Source organism: Leptosomus discolor, chromosome 15, assembly GCF_034619465.1.
Source record: "Leptosomus discolor isolate bLepDis1 chromosome 15, bLepDis1.hap2, whole genome shotgun sequence".
Taxonomy (NCBI): domain Eukaryota; kingdom Metazoa; phylum Chordata; class Aves; order Leptosomiformes; family Leptosomidae; genus Leptosomus; species Leptosomus discolor.
In genome coordinates, this window is record NC_141405.1 from 10,176,567 (window position 1) to 10,194,087 (window position 17,521).

At 49.3% G+C, this 17,521-nt stretch overlaps 1 pseudogene; it reads left to right on the forward strand.

Moving 5' to 3' along the window:
• Positions 1-9,879: 9,879 nt before the first annotated feature.
• LOC147414391 (tektin-3-like) lies at positions 9,880-16,927 on the forward strand (annotated as a pseudogene).
• The last annotated feature ends 594 nt before the right edge of the window (positions 16,928-17,521 follow it).

A 17,521-nucleotide genomic window follows, 5' to 3' on the forward strand; every position in this document is an offset into this window, starting at 1 on the left:
GGGAAGTAAAGCTAGTTGTCAGAGTAATTAGCTGTTGACATCTTTAATGTATTTTTAATGGTTCAGGAGAAGAAACACAAACTATCTAGTAAAGCATTACAGTATGTTCTGCTCCTAAACAGAAAAACTTGCATTTTAAGCTGATGTCTAGTGATCATTTTCTTGCTTTTGAAAAATTTTAAATGTCATCTAAAATGTCAGTGCTGGGGTCTTAAAACAAAGAAGTGCTTTTGGCTAGCTAATTGAAGAAAATGCTGCGGTTTTAATCTTGGTGAGTATGGATTGGTTCCTAATTTAACCTCTTGCAAGTAGTTTGTTGGTGGAAGCACCAAAGCACTTTGAAGATAAAGGAACAAATCAGTCCTTAAGTCAGCCACCTCGACTGCCATAGTACCTGCTCTCTGGCTGTAAATTTTACCAAGTGTTTGAATTTTCAGAGGATAAGTCTTTAATCAATCTGAAGTTCAGTGTGACAGTCACTTTGCAAATTGTCCCGTCAGACTCACGTGTCAGACACTCTCGACTCTTTTAACCTAAGCAGAGCTGAGCTCAGCCTAAAGCCTGTAGGCACCAAGAATCCTAAAGGAGCAGAAGTTCAAGTCCCTTCTCTTCCCTCGGGAATCCAGGGCATGGACCTCCTGGCCCAGCGTGGGGACTCTCAGGAGCTGAGAGCATCTTCTCTCGTCTCGTACCCCCAGATGACTCCAGCTCACAGCACAGGTCCAGACAGACCTGCCTGCCCTCCCTGCTCTCCCAGGGGCAGCCCCCGAGAGCTGTAACCTGTGCCAAGGTCCTGCCCTGGCCCCAGCATCTTGGCAGGATCTCTCTTCAGAGCTGCAGCCCTAAACAGGAAGCAATTGTCTATTTTTTTTTTTTTCTTTCTTTTTTACTAGCACTTTTGTCTCACAGAGACTAAAGATAGGTTTCCTCTACTTTGTGTGTATCTTGGAGCCAGAGTCTGTCGGAGACAGCAGCCACCCTTTCTAAAGAGACGATATAACCGCAAGCAAGAAAAACTGTCCAGCTCATCGCACCTTCCCTTTCTGCACTTATCTCCCTCCCCAAAATAAGCCGATGGCATGCTGAACTCATAGGGACTTCCAGTTTTTGTTGGCACCCTCGCTAGCCTTTGTGCTGCTTTGAGCTGTTACTCTCCCTGTGTTCCTTTACTGAAAGCTTTCATAAACCCTGGTGATTTTGGCTGCTCGGCTGTTTTGAAGCCCCGCTCCAGATGGCTGGTTTTCAGGCAGAGCTGCCTGTTTTCTGTTTTGAGAATTGGGTCCCGTGAATTGTCTCGAGCTGAGCGCTGGGAAACGGAGGCACCCCAGTCCCTTTCTGAAAGACTCATGCTTTTAAGTGACTTGAGCGAAATCCTGGCATCAGCGACAGCTTCACATTCATTTCATTTCCACCTTCATTTTTGAGTCACATAAAAAGATACCTGAGCTCTGTTGTACTATGAGGGCACACCAATATCAGCACCCAAACTCTCCTATTTTCTCCAATTTTGCTTTCAGAGTCCCCCATCTTTCCCCCTAGCCCAACTCCTTTAAGGCTTTCTCCTAATTGACAGTGTTTATGTGGTGTTGCAATTATCCAGCTCTAAATTTTATCTTCCCGTCCTACCCTCTTGATGCTTCTTTACACAAGATAGGCTGTGGGAGCGTAGCTCGCTGAAAACAGGCATGGAATGCTAGAGGGCCTGCACAAGGAAAACTCTGTTGAACAGTTTGTCTAAGCTAACATAGTAGGCCTCAAGGACGCTTCGACCTTGAGGGTCAGAATAGAAGAATTAGAAGCTAACATCCGTATGAGGCGAAACGCATTAGTATTAATAGTAAAGTGATAGGTAGAAGCAGATGACTGATGTATGTATAGCACAATTGGAGTTTATGAAAAACTGCAAGTCATGATGACTTTGGAAAATTATGCTATATAAGAAAGTGCATCTGCACAATAAAAGGAGTTTCCTGATATAACTCGTATTGAGTCTTTTGTGGATTCTCCAACTCCCGTCTCCGCAATTGGCAACGCATTTCTTTCCTCCATTTGAGCCATGACCAGAGGAATTTCAGTTGCAGCTTCTCTAATTTCTTTCACAAATACTTTCCCCTTTCCTGCAGCAGATTTCCCAGACATTAGAGAATTCCCAGGTCCCTTTGGGCTTTGATTCTCTCCATGCCAGTTTTCCGTAAGTTGACAATATTGATGTTACTTCTGGTAGCTGACACTCTAAAATCTCCCTCAAGCAATTTAGTCATCTAACCCTATGTGTGCTTCAGTTTGAGTCTGTTTTTTCCCCCTCTCACAGTGTGTCCTATGCCCATCCCATGGCAGGAGCCAGCCCTGCCACAAAACTCCTGTAAAATGGGTCTCTAGGGAGAGGGTTTGGGGTGAAATTCTAACAGACACATGGCTTGTGGCAGGGTCTCCTGCACAGGGATGGATTTTCCTCCCATGACTGAGCTGCTGGTGAGTAAAGCTGCTCGGTTCAGTCACTGCAGGGTTGGTTTTGGGGTTGTAGCCAAGCAGCCTTTATCTTTGACGTACACCAGGTGCATTAAACCACTGTCCTGCCTTCCTGCTTCTGATGCATGAGATGCTTTTGCTTTCGTATCATTAAATGATTTGCTTTCATAGATCACTTCTATATAGCATCCCCGGCTGCCTCAGCTGCCTTTCTGCACTGATGTGATGTTTCCTTTCTTTAAATGCCTTCAGTCCGAAGAACGACGTGCCCGCTTTTATCGCTCTTTATTGCTGCTTTATTGCTGGCTTTATCAGCCAAGTTGCTAGGAAAGTTAGTTTGTGGAAATTCCTTTGCCTCCCACAGCTATATTCCCACCCTCCTGCATCATTCCAACAGACCCTGCAAAGCTGGGCTTGTAAACTAATTGTTTACTGACTGGAGGAAAGAAAATAAATTAATAAAATCAGGACAGCGTTGCTTCATGCAAGGGAAGCTTCATGTTGGTGCAGGACCCAGTTGAACAGTTGAGGCCAGTCCATCAAGAGGCTATTTAGAAAAGAGGCTTGGGTGCTCTGTTGTCCAAGAAGGGAAAAATCATTGAATGTCCTGCAGAATTCTGATAGGAATTTGGGTGAAATGAATGCTTGCCAAAAACCATGTTAACAGTGTATTGCATAACTAATGCAGATTATTATGCTCGAGGGAAACAGACTTCCCAAAACGGCATCAGCAGTCAGAAAAAAAACCAAAACAAACTCATTGCGATTATTAAAAAAAAAAAAAAAAAAAAAAGGAGAGAGAGAAAACTGGCAAAATTCTGAGGAAAATTTTGGCAGTATAGGACCATAGAAATGGCTGTGCTGGCTCAGATCAAAGTCCAGAAAGCTCCAGATTCAGCCTCTGACAGAGCCAACAGGAGACGCTTAGATAAAAGCACCAGAGCAAGGCAAGCACCCTGTGATACTTTCCCAGTCTACTTTCCCAGCTTCCAGCAATTAGTATCTCAAGGACTTCCTGAGCTGACAGGGCTGTCTTTGAATTTAATATCCCCCGATGGATTTGTTTCACAGGGTCTTGTTCCAGTTGTTCTTCGAGCCCGTGCAGACTTGCAGCATCCACTGTGTCCCTCAGTGGGGAGCTGCAGGGGATGGAGTATCATCACCCTCGGGGCATCGGCAGCCGCTTTTGGCACGCTGGAGGAGATTAAAAAAGGGCTCAGGCCTTGGACCGCTGAAGCCAAAAGTGTAAAACTCAATAGCTCGGACAAAAATGTGGCTCAAAGCTGTTTTAGATCTGTGTCCTCTGTAGGTTCAACACAGGAGATCACAGCGGGTTGGCTCCTCTTATATGCTGTCAGCATGCAGGAGATGAGCGCGAATCACAATTTCTGAAAGTATCTGAATATGTTCTGACACAGTCATGTCCCCGCCAGGAAGCTTGGTTGGGATTTTTTTGGTTTTGGAGTCAGTGGGTGAATGTTGGTTTCGTTGAAGCCAGTGGGCTTTTCTCCAGTGCTTTCAGTCTGACTCTATCAGTGACGACAACTGGCTTAGAGTCGAAAGTAAAAAGTTGGATGAAGTTGGGTTTTGGGCATGAACGCAGACAGGACTAAAATATTTTAGAAATTTTTCTTGGTTTGGTGGAAAAGAAATGGCAGGAAAAGTAAGTCAATGTCTCCAAGATGTATTAGACCTCTTGTTTTAGAAGTTTGCTGAAGTTAAATGTCTCCCCTTCTGTTTTTCTTCTGCTTGAAATGGCTTTTCAGATAGCCATTCCACCAGTTTTATCAGAAAAGGTCCGAGACCACTCTTTCAGTGCATTTTGATCCAAACGGCGTTTTACGCTGGAGAAAAGGCCCATTCCTCTCACAGCCCTGCTGCGTGGTAGCCGTGAGGCTCAGTAACCCGCAGCGGCACCCCTTCCTGGGGCATGCGTCTGCCTCCTCCCCGGCCGCCTGGCTGAGACCCAGCCGCGCTCGGTGCACATCCCTCCGTGTGCTGGGGAAAGGGCAAGAGCCTGGCAGCCCTCTGAGCCCTGCTCTCGCTGCCAGCTGGGGGCCAGCTCTCAAAGTGGAGAGCATTCCCCCAGCCCTTCAGCTGGAAATACTTATTTAGTAGTTATTTTCTCTCTGGGTGTGTGTATTTTTATATATTTTTATTTGTTTGTTTGTTTGTTTGGAGGAGCATTATAGGTTCTCCATAAAATGTGAGTCAAACCATATATTGCTCTCCTTACTTCCCTAGTCGCACAGTTGTCTGAAACGAGGATTTTTTTCCCCGTTGTTCTGTCCCCAGCCCCACGTGAGCTGCGGGCTCGCTGATGGCAATGCAGGTTTCTGCCCCTTCCCCTTTGCATTTCAAATCCTCCGTTGCTAGTGGTCTGAATCAACAGGGTAGGGAAGAGGACGGAAATCCCTAAAATTGTGATGACAGAGCAAAGTCTTGGGGTTAAACAAGTTCATCCCCAAGAAAATCTTGTCTTTTTGTGTAGTTTGAAAATGCTTTTTTGAAGAGTGGTTTCATTCACCCGGCCCGGGGAAGGGGATGGTGTAGTGTATGCTGGACCGATGGTGGCAGAGCCCGTGATGGGCTGGTTCAGGTGATGCCGCAGACACAGGTAAATGAGGCTTAGACCCTTCTCAGCAAAGTCATCAAAGTCCACCACTGCCTTGTCAGACTAGCATCTGAGCTAAAGTGATATAAACCCCACTTTCCCTCCTGAATTATCATTATTTTATTCTAGAAATTCAAGCTGAAGCATTGTAAGAGTTTTAAGTTATCCCACGGAATAGATTCAAAGTGAGAAATCCACATTTTTTTACCCAGTGTTTACACAACCTGTCAATCTTACAGTATTCTCAGCACAGCCTGTGGCAAATCTTGTTTGTACACAAAACATTTTTCAAATTTATCGTGGCGCCTGCTTTTATTTAGGCGGTGATGACCACTGCCAGCCACACTCGTATGGAGGCTGAGCTGGGGCAGCTGGGCAGCTTTCGAGCCCCTTGATGGGGAGCACTGTGCAATTCCCTGGCCTGTGCCGGGTCGGGCGGCAGTGACGTCTCTCCAGCAAAACCCCAAGGGCTCTGCTGTGGCCATCCTCACTTTCTCCTCTCCTGGCCCGGACAGTCGCCATCCGGCACCTCCTGCTTTCCCTGCAGTGCTCTCACGTGAGCTCCCTGGAGCAGCACGGCCCCCTGTCCCGAGAGCTGCCATGAGACCACGTGCTCAGCAGATGTTTTTCCAAGGCCCTGCTCTGTTAAGTTGATGCACCTTTCCAAGAAAAGAAGTGTCTGAGGAGCACGGGAGTGATGTGCTCTTCTCCCTGGGTTTCCTCCACAGTTTCTAATCCACAACTCTCAGCCAAAATAGGCTTTGTTACCCGCAGGCTACTCTTTTCCCTGATTTGAGTTTCAGATATTTCTCTGGTGCTTAAAAAGCTGCTTTTGGCACCCTTTTCAGAACTGGAGCCGAGGTGGTTTTGCTCTCCCACCTTCACGGAGGAGCTCGGGTGCAGTTATGTGACCCCCACGCCTCCCGCCTGCCTTTCACCACTGTGCATCTCCCCGCTCTGCTTTTGGGGAACGGGTCAGATAATTTGTCCAGAGACACAGCAGCCCAGATCACAGACCTACAAACCCGAATCAGAAGATCGCCTCTAACGGCAGGCTAGATCGCAGCCCTTGGGGACAAGACCCTTCTCGCTCTGTGTTTGCACAGCCCAGAGCGTGACGCCATCAGCACTACCAGGGTCCTCCCGTTTCAGTGCCTGTTCTCAGGCTAAAGCCTGAAATAACTGGGGAAGGACCCTCTCCAGGAAACATCCCTGATGTCGCTGCGTGACTGGTGTGTGATGCCCTGATGCTGCATGAGGCTGTGTCATGGTGGAGCTCCTGGGGACACTGTGCATCTTCTCACCTGGGGTGCCAGCGCCTGGTGCACCCACCCGCCCCAGTGGAGCCTCTGCTGGGCCACGGGCTGGCCCAGGAACACCAGTGCAGGCACTGGGTTGCCCATGAGGGCACTACTTTGCCCATCAGGAGCACTGGGTGGCACACGGTTGCCCATGGGTGGCACTAGGATGCCCAACGGCTGTACTGGGTTGCCCGTTGATGGCACCGGGGGTTGTCCAGGGACAGGATCAGGTTGTCCAGCAAAGGCAGTAGGTTGCACAGAGTCTGCACTAAGTTGCCCAGGAGTGGCACTGGGTTGCCCACTGAGGGCACTGAGTTCATAGGATCATAGAATCACAGAATGGTTTGGGTTGGAAGGGACCTCAAAGATCATCTTGTTCCAACCCCCCTGCCATGGGCAGGGACACCTCCCACCAGACCAGGTTGCTCAAGGCTCCATCCAGCCTGGCCTTGAGCACTGCCAGGGATGGAGGATCATAGAATATCTCAAGTTAGAAGGGACCCATAAGGATCAGCGAGTCCAACTCCCTGCTCCTTGCAGGACTACCTAAAACTAAACCCCATGACTGAGAGCATTGTCCAGCTGCTCAACACTTGCCCAACAGCTGCACCTGCTTGCCCAGGGGCTGCACAAAGCTGCCCAGCGAGAGCGGTAGGTTGCCCAGGGCAGGAACTAGGGTGCCATACGAGGGTATTTTCTTGCCCAGGGCTGGCCCTGGGTTGCCCATCGAGAGCGCTGTGTTGCCCGAGGGCTGCATCAGGTTGCCATGGCAGCTGCAGGGAGTCGGCCCGGGCAACACCCGGTCACCCGCTTCTTATGTCACTGACGGCACCCGGGACGCTGCAGTGCCTGGCAGAGCTGCCACCGAGCCTGGCAGCACAGCAGTGAGCAGCAGCCCCCGGGGCACCCTCAAGCCTCCGCAGTGCACCCCGCATCCAAGCAGCTAAGGGTGAACAAGGGGAGGACTAAAAAAGCAGAGATATTTCTCCTGATCTTCTGCATTATCTCTTATGTCGCCTAAGTGTACCCCAGCTAGGTGGTTGGGGGCTCCCGTGGTGTGTCTGTGTTCAGGGGTAGCAGAAAGTAGCACCCTGGGATGACTTATCCCAAGAGGGTGCAGGGACATTTATTTCAGCTGGAAATGCAGGGGAAAGTAACCCTGGTCCATTCCCAAGTTCTTAAATATGTGTCTGTCAGTGGCTGAAAGGGAATAATTTATTTGCAGGGGTAGGAGCCAGGGAAGCAGTCTCCCACTCTCGGAATGCTGTTTCTCACGTATAAATAAGTGGCACGGAGCTAAGGAAAGTGCAGTCGCCTGTCCCTAGCAGGGACAAAAGGGCTGAAGTGACTGGTTTGTGGGAACCGACACACACAGTGGTTTTTGTTGGACCTGAGCACAGACGTTTCATCCTCAGCTCTGCCAAACTGGCTCGGAGGGTTGTGTTTGTGAAAGTTTTTCTGCTAAATTTGAGGGTGTGAGTTTCCCGCTGCCTATCCCACAGCCTCTTCAGCCAGGCTGGATCCTGGGGCGAGACTCGGTGCCCACAGCTATGCTGCTCTCAAGTCAGGTACTGGGGCAGCCCATGCCAGCATGGCCAAAATTGCTCAAGGCTTGCAAATACTGTCCTCAAAGTTCAGTGATTTCCCAGCTGCGGGCTGTACACTTTTGCCCTCTGACTCATCCCTATTTTTCTCCGATTTGCCCGAACTGAAGGTCCTGTTATTCTCCTGTATTCGCCGTTCTCTAATTTAATAGCTGCATTCTGAGACATTGTTCATCTGAATGCACCAAACTGCTACAGGCACAGGTGACGCAAGAAGTCTCTTAGGTCACCTGTCCCCATAGCTAGATGTTGGAAAACGTGCAGTTTAATGAGTCAATGGGCTGCGAGCGTCCGGCATGAAGGAGGGTTACCCTCGGTGTACAGCAACAGCAGCTCCCAGGCAGAGCCTGCCTGTCTCCGTGTGCCTCCCATCCATCGCCTTTTAAGCCTTCCCGTAGGAAACTGTGACTCCTTCGTCCTGCCCTTGTGTAGAGAGAGGCATTCTTTGTTGCAGAGGTGACTAAAATGAAAGAAACTCTCTTTCCCAAGGGTTTAATGATTTTAAAAATAAGGCAGTCTCTCTCAGCTCGCCTACACATGCAAAGTGATTAGGGTAGCCCAGGAGGAGCAATTAAACCTCTAGCCACGTGATCGCTTCTGTCGATGCTTTGTTCTAGAATAAAAGTGAGTTTATTTCATGCAAACATCCCATTTTTAAAGGAATAAAGTTGATTTCATGCTGTGACAAATAGGATTTAGCACATGCTTCAGGTCAATCTCCCCTCCCACCCAGGGATCTTGTTGTAGCACACCAGCGTCCCAATCTTTCACTGCGGCTCCGAGCCAGGCTGGGAGCAGTGGGGATGGGATGGTGTTAGGGGAAGGACACATCCCTGCAACACAGCACCTGGCTACAACAGCTATAGGGACTTATTCTGCCCGTGGGTGACACCTGTAACCATACAGAAACTTCACACCGAGCACAGCATACCCTCCTGAGTGTTTGTCCTTAGATGAGGTGTGTCAGGTACATTCGGTGGCCCCTCTGCATTATATTTCTGATAAAATTGACTGATAACCTTAATCTGAAAAGAGCAATGGCACCCACATGCCTTACACAGTTATTGGTAGCAAAATCTTCCTGTGTGACTCTTCCCCTTAGGGTTACTGCAAGGCTGGTGTTTACGAGCTGCTCTGAAAAGACTTTGTGGGATATCTCCTTTCCAAGTGCATTTGTTTTACAGCAGGTGAGCCAGAGATGTTTTTCTTCCTTTGCAAGTCCAGAGATGGCTGTTCTTTTTAGGTTGAAATGGGGGGGGGTGGGGGGGGGTGGGTGCAGGGGTGGGGTGAAATTTGGATATAGTCCAAATTTAAGCAAAGCTCAGCTCACCTGCGGACACCTCACTCAAGCTTTTACTGCAAGTGAAAATAGAGATGATGAGGATGGATTCCCTCACCCACAAACCGCGCTGGGTTGGTAGCAGCTGTGCATCCAAAGCTATCACGGCTGGTAATGGAACTTTTAAAGAGGAAATTACAGCAGGAATACTATAAGATCAGCAAAAACGCTGGCCAAAAGAAACAAATGAACATCAGAGAATCAGCAACTACAGTTTCATTGGACGGACAGACAAAATGAAGGCACAGTATCTGTCATTCTCCTTAGTAGCCATGATTTGTTTCTCTCTACATTCCAAGACCTGATGAGAGATACTGACAACAAAGTAAAATCCTTATATATAAAAATGCTTGGGATGCTGTCAGAAGGGATTTGCTTTCAAGAGTTTTAGGCCTGTCCAGGCGATGTGTGGGTGCTGTGTGCATCGCTCTTCGTATTTTAAGTTGCGTGTGTCGCTGTAAGAAGTAGCGCAAGTGCAGGAGCTTACTGAGTGAGGTTGTCTTCTTCTGTCTCCTTTGTGCAGGACACATACCTGAATAGCGGCGTTCAAGAATGGAGCTGGTTGGATCTCCCTTAACTGCAACATATGCCCATCCAAGATCAACACCTACCAAGTTTCTGCCTGCCATCAGCACCATGGCTTCAAGCTATAAGAACCGTTTTCCTTACTACCCCTTGCCTCAGAGCTTCAGCCTCCCCCGGATGCCCAGAGCCTACTACAAAGCAGCTGCCATCAACCCAACTTTGGCTCCCTTTTCCAAAAGCTCCCAGGGGTTACCCCCAAGCAAGATGCTTCCTTTTGTTTCCAACAGAACAACCCTCTTCAGCCGGTACACCTCTGACGACTGGTACATGTCCAATCTGACCAACTACAAAGAGTCGGAGACTACCCGGCGCAATGCCGAGTGTCTGAGAGTCGATACCTCCCGTCTGATTCACGATAAATATCAGCAGACAAAGAAGACCCAAGTAGAAAGCACCAAAAACCTGGGAGATCGTGTCCAAGAGATAGAATTTTGGAAGTCAGAGCTCTGCCATGAGCTGGATGAGATGATCGGGGAAACGAACGCACTCACAGACTTGAAGAAAAGACTGGAGAGAGCCTTGGCTGAGACAGAGGCCCCTCTCCAGGTAAGCACCCTGTCCGGTGGGCTGCAAGCTGTAGCCTACTGCTGAAACATCTGCAGCCATTCAGACGCCCAATTAAGTTTCATTGCAGCTCCGTAACGTCTAGAAAGTTTTTATTAAGAGACCATTAGTTAAGTTAGTAATAAACAAATGCCTTGCCATCTGCTGCCTCCCCTATCAGTACGTACTGAGCCCATCAGAACAGTATTTGCTTAACCAAATATTTTTATAAGTGGTACATCCAAAATCCTGGTTTGGGAGACAAAAGCCCATGCCCTCCTACGAGGCTCTGGCGAGGTCAGCCTCAAGCCTGACACAGGTCCCTGCCTTCAGCTGTGGCTGCGCCAGGGACACGTGTGCTCCCCCACGTTGATTTAATGCTGATGTTGCAGCTCGGCTGCTCGTTGTCAGCTAAACCAGCTGCCCTGGGCACTTTTTTTCCCGTGCTGTCGTCTCTGTGCCCACCTACAATTTCATTTCTTACATTACTTGACATGGGGACCATCCCTGTAGGGATTTGCAACCAGCAGTGATGGCATGTCCCCAACAGGTCACTCAGGAGTGCTTGCTTCACCGGGAGAAGAGGATGGGCATTGACCTGGTCCATGATGATGTGGAGAAACAGCTCTTTGTGGTAAGTTTGTCAACACAGATCATGTGTTATTTTTACCTAAACTACTCTGAACAGGTTTTGCAGCCCTGTTCCCTCTCTGGCTCCTTAGTGCCTGTGAGGTGCTAAACTCTTCAAACCCCCAAAACCTGCAGGGCCAGGGGACGACGTTCCCCCACGCAGCAGCGTGCCCACACGGTGTGGGTAAGACTTGCCCTGCCAGAGGCAGGAATAGCTGAAAACCAGCTGTGTGTTTGTGTAGCCTATCAGGGTCCTCTGTCCCTCTTCAAGGAGCTTGTGGGACTCTCCTGCCTTTCAGAGCCCTGCCGGCACAGGATCTATAAGTATCTGTCACATACATGTGATATATCTCTATATATCTGTGTCACATACATATATATTACGCACACATGCACACACACAGATATGGAGAAGGCAGTGTCTGCCCGACAGCTTGTCTGGTTTTCCCAACTATGTTACTTGGTCTAATAAAAGATATTACATCTACCCCCAGCTTTGCTTTGCTCAGAGCAGCGTGGCCGCAGTAAGACTGTGTGTGCTTAGGCAATGCATTTTATAGCAGTCCTAAAACCGCGCACTCCTGCCTGCCTTTATATAGGCTGCTTTAAATTATGAATAAAAAGCAAACACGATGAGAGCTGGCACAGAAGATGGGATCCTATCGCAGGGTACAACAAAATACAATCACTGCAAAGGCATCGCGAAACTGGGAAGGAAACTGCAGCCCCTGGGACTGTGAAGCCACTGCTCTGTTAGAAGATTTTTTCTTATGAGTCAGGCCCTAAAAAAATTGAAAGATTAGTTTAAGGGTCATGAGATTTTAAGAAAATAATTGGAGCTGGTTATCTCCACAATGGCATTTTGGATTTTAAGTGTTTAGGACATATTTAGGCCATGCTTTTCAGCTGGCTCCTGCAGACAGGAGGGCTTAAAAATTATGGTTTTGGAGCACTAATCACCTGCCTCCAGTAGCTGGGGCTTCACAAACGCGATAGATTTGTGCTGAAGTCAAGTGAGCTGAGAGCAGCACATGCCTTCCTCCGGTGGAGCTGGATGTTTCTTAGAAATGGCTTAGAAAGTTACACCAAACTCAAGTCCATCTCCTCTTGTCCCAGATGGATGGGATTTCTCCTGGGGAAGAAAACATTTGGGGAGCAAAAAGGGCAGATGCTGATTGGGGATGGGGATGTGTAGCGCTGCTGGTCCAGAGAACCTCTATGCCTGTTCATATCAGGTCAGGATCTGTCCCTGTCTCCTATAGTGGAACTAATCATCACTTGACATTGATGTCAAGATGAGAAAACACTTGGCAACCCACCCTGAAAGTGAAGTGGGAGGCCATGGCTGTGGCCACAGCACCCTCCCATCCCCTCCTGGTCGCTGCGCCCAGGCTCAGCTGCACAAGTGAGCGCTCTGGGGTTGGGGGGCACTTTCTCCACTCCCTGCCAGTTTGCTTTGTCCTTGCTGTGTGCACGGTTGGAGAGGCCTGAGGGGATGAGTGTGACCAGGACAACTGAGCATGGATACTGATGGGGTCATGTTTTGCCTTTGCCCAGGAAGCCGACGTCATCAGATCCTGCCAGGAGAGGATGCAGCAGTACCTGGATAAGGCGAAAGCCCAGCTCGCGTAAGGAGGAGCTCCTTCTCTCATGCTGCATTTGCAGCTGCGATGTGAAACCCCGGCAGACCCCCACCTCTGCCCACACCCTACAGCCGTAAAACCTGGGCAGGCTCCATGGGAAGCGGGCAGTGGCGCCCACAGGAGCACGTAGCTGCCCAGGTGGGAGGAAACCATTCCACCCATACATCCCCACCCATGGCTCTTGTTTGTGTGTTGAAGGTCCAACAGGGCAGCCCAGCATGAGCTGGAGAGGGACCTGGCCAACAAGCAGACAGCCTACCGCATCGACGACAAGTGCCACCACCTGAGGAACACCTCCGATGGCATCAGCTACTTCCGAGGGGTGGAGCGGGTTGACGCCACGTGAGTGCACGCTGGGCAGCACGAGAGCACCGAGCTGTCCCTGGGATGCGCGGTGCCTCGCCCTGGCAGGGAACGGGTTGTCCCCAGCCCACTGTAAAGGCATGTGTCTCTGCATGGCACATCCATCCTGCCTGGAAACACCCATCTTGGAGGGGCCGTTTCTCCCTGCTCACCATAAAGGGAGAACAACCCTCTGCTTTCAGCTGGATGCTGAACACTCAGTGGGTGAAAGTGAGTCCCACCTAATTACACATTATATCAGGGTTCAGAGATCAGCCTGAAAATGAACTCAGCCCAACACCTCTGCACAGCTCATTAAGTTTATGCGTATTTTCAAAGATGTGTCAGTGCTTGCATGAGCGCTCTTGGTTGACGTGACGTCTGGGGGGTTCACCCCTGCATGGAGAGGGCCTGGCAGGGAGCCGAAATGACACAGAAGATAAAGAAATAGAGAGCATGGTCCTGGGATACGGTTCAGCTGCTTTTGGGTGCCAGGAATTCAGCTTCGGCTCTGCAGTAGATGAATGGTGACCTAAACCAGCACTCGCAGAGATATGCGCTAAGTGGCAAAGGGCTGAGGGAATATATCTGCTGCTCACAAGGACGCGTGCAGTTTATGGAGGGGCATAGATTGATTCAATCTTTCTAATATTTGAATAATTATTCACAGCTCAGACATATTGCAAATGAATTGCAAAGGATTGATGCTAAAATTCAGAGGGGGGCAAAATGTGCCGAGAACCAGCATGTTTTAAATGGGGCTTATGTGGTATTTAAGTCTTTTGTTGACCTTGTTCTGGCCTACTGCACAGGCGTGAACTTCATCGTGAATGCACAGACAGGGAAATGAATATTATCTAATGCTTGTTCAGTTTAGTATGAAACTGAGATAAGTTATGAGCAAAATTAATTGACTGCAATCTGCGCGTCGACGTGAAGCTGGGAATCACTTGGCACTTAGATGGCTCGAACGTGTAAATATGAGGTCTGACTAAAATCTTCATTTTTCTGGGGGAATCTTTGCTTTGTCTGGGCTTTCATAAGTACCACAGTTGTCTTCATGAACATGTCATCATTTCATAAGCATATCGAACAAATGGTGTCCAGGTGTTTTACCTTCATGTGGTCAAATTAAGAGCGTAGCTTTAACCTGCATTTAATCCACACTGCTCCCATGGCATGCCTGGCCATGGCCAGCTTCAGCAGCATGGGCTTACTGGAGGCCTCTCCTTCCTCCTCCCCAGGATCTCGGTGCCAGAGTCGTGGGCCAAGTTCTCGGACGACAACATTCTCCTCTCCCAGAGCGAACGGGCGGCCTCCGCCAAGCTGCGGGACAACCTCGAGAACCTGCTGGTGGTGACGGCCAACGAGATGTGGCGCCAGTTCAACAGGGTGAACGTCGCCTTTGCCAACCGCATCGCTGAGACAGCTGACGCCAAGAGCAAGATTCAGACCCACCTGGCCAAGGTAGCCTGAACCCCTCCCTTTCGGTGTGACACCGTCACTTCCCAGTGACACCACTCTCCACACAGACCTGGCCCAAGAAGAGGAACGGTTGCTACAAGGAGCTGGTTATAGTATCATTATCTGTTTGAAATTCCAAGTACTGGGGACATTCTCCTTGGAGCAGGACAAGTTGGCACTGTAACTTCCTCTCAAGGGACCCTTTATTTCCCTAGTGCCCAGCAGCAAAGGGATTTCAAGCAGAAGGTGGAAATGCTGTTTGCATCTCCTGGTAGTTACTTCAGAAGTGCTGGCTGCCCTGCAGAAAGTCTTTGCTGGGCCTCTACTGGGGTGCCTGCCGGGGGGTTTGCAGGCTCCCTTCTCCTCCAAGGACATGCTTTCAGGCTCAGTGCTCCAGGTTTGCTGCATGGTCAGCCGTGTGTTTCCCGCATGGCTCTGCCAAGCAGGGGAAGTGGAGATCAGTGATGGGCACCTGGCTCGGACTGCTGGGTCTCATGGAAAGCTTCCTGAAAAGAGCTTGACACGGTATCGATTAACTGAGCAGAGACTGGGCTTGCAGCTCTGCAGGCTGATGTCACGTCTTTAAATGAGGATCCATTAAAAACTTTCCCTCTATGAGTTGCTATTGATGGATGATCAATTCCTGCAAGCAGTAATTTTGGGTAGCTGGTAATTCAATAGATCCATCACTGCTCCAAAATCTCCTCCGATGTGACAGTAACAGCAAAGAGAGGCTTTTCCTTGAAAAGAAATCTGCTGGATCTGTGCCTTGGCATGTGTCAGAGCGACAGGGGTCTGAGCCCAGGGTCTGCTTATTCAACTTGTTTTTTTCTGCAGATGGACAGGAGAAAAGGGAAATGATGTGGTCACTTGAGAATATATCATTTAATTTATGAATGCGGTTTTTTCATGCCAGACACTGCAGGAAATCTTCCAGATCGAGATGAACATAGAAGCCATCCGAAAAGCCATTAGGGACAATGGGCTAGTGTTAAAAGTGGCTCAGACCCGGCTGGATGAGCGCACGCGGAGACCCAATGTGGAGCTGTGCCGGGACACTGCCCAGCTCCGGTAAGGCAGGACCCAGGGCTGGGAGGGTCCTTGAGGAGTGACTGGTCGTAGCGCTCAGGAGCATCACTGGATGACAAAATTAATCTTTTTTTTTTTTTTTTCCCCAAAGAGTCATTCCATAAGTGCACTGGTATAATCAAGAGCAATGATTAGGTATCCCGGCCTCGGGGTGGTAGAAGAGCTCTGCACCCACGAAGGAGGCTGTACGCCATGGCCGGGTACAGCCTGATACCACCCCGTGAAGGGATGGATTTTTCCCACTTGGGTAAACCTCACCTACTCTCCTGCCTGCTTCCCAGCTGTTGGATGGCTTAGTTTTGCAGTATAAGCCCTTTAATCTCTGACAGGCTTGTGTTGAGAGCACTTAGCTGCTTCCTTTTGGGTCACTGCAAGAAAGGATGCACCATGTGGAGAAGCAGTAAGGGCTGTCCTCACCTCCCCTGAGGACACTGGAAATCCTTTCAAGGACATAGTGAGCCCTTTGGGACTGCACCCCAAGGGGCCGTGGAGGAGCAGGCTGCCCTGAGTGCCCAACAGCACCCCATGTGAGGGGTGAGGCACCCCAAACCTCACCCCTCCTCCTAGGAGCCCTCTGGGAATGACTCCACGTGAAGCTTTTTAGAAGCCATATAAACCCAGCCCTTGCATGCCATTGGGTTTTTCCATCCTCCACTTGTTTCACATTCACTTTTAGCCTCTCCCAGCTCCCCCATTTTGCTGTGTGTGCATCCGTGGGTGTGGGGAGGAACGCTGCACAGGGAAATCCGGGTGGGTGAACCAACAAACCCGCAAAACCAAACAGGAACAGGAAACCACAGCTGCTCTTCCCTCTTCTCGGTGGCACAAGCTGCTCCAGGAGATGAGGCTGCACATCGCCGAAGCCTTAGAGCAAACTTAACCATGCCTGCCCACGGAGGTCTGGAGGAGCTCTGCCCTCGCCTTTCCCGTGCATCTGCCAGAAATGAGGGGTTGAGTTACTCCGAGCACACTGAAGGGGGAAATCCTGTCCCCAAGGGGCCCATCACCAACGCCGTGCTAGAAACCACCCCCGTGACGGGACTGTTAATGGGCATTTCTTGCTGTTTTCCAGCCTCGTCAATGAGGTCCATGAAATCAATGAGACGATCCAGAGCCTTCAGCAGCGGCTGAGAGACGCCGAGAACATACTGCAAATGCTGGTGCATGCCAAGTCGATCTTGGAGCATGACCTGGCCACCAAAGCCAACTCGCTGTTCATTGACCAGGAGAAGTGCATGGGGATGCGCAAGACCTTTCCCAACACTGCACGGCTGCTGGGTTACTTTTAGGCTGGGCTCAGCTGAACCCACGCTATCTGTTGCAGGAGTATTCCCAGTTTTGCTAGGACGCATTCCCAGTTTTGCTAAGATGCTTTGAAAATACATGATTAGACTTTCACTTCCTCATGAAAGCCCTGAGTAGAAATTAAACGATCACTTTGTGTGTTACATGGTCTACCAGGATTTTTTATTCCTTTGGTTTTTCACTTTCCGTTGCTTTTCCACGGTGTGCCAGAAAGTAGCTGAAAATATCCTGTATGTGACTGAGAGTAAATCCACCCACAGCGATTCATTCCTACCCTTTCAGTCTGTGATTTTAGGAGAAAAACTCTCATGTCCTCCTCGCTTTGAGCCTGTCTGATGCGGAAAAAGCACAAGGGGAAGTAAAGCTAGTTGTCAGAGTAATTAGCTGTTGACATCTTTAATGTATTTTTAATGGTTCAGGAGAAGAAACACAAACTATCTAGTAAAGCATTACAGTATGTTCTGTTCCTAAACAGAAAAACTTGCATTTTAAGCTGATGTCTAGTGATCATTTTCTTGCTTTTGAAAAATTTTAAATGTCATCTAAAATGTCAGTGCTGGGGTCTTAAAACAAAGAAGTGCTTTTGGCTAGCT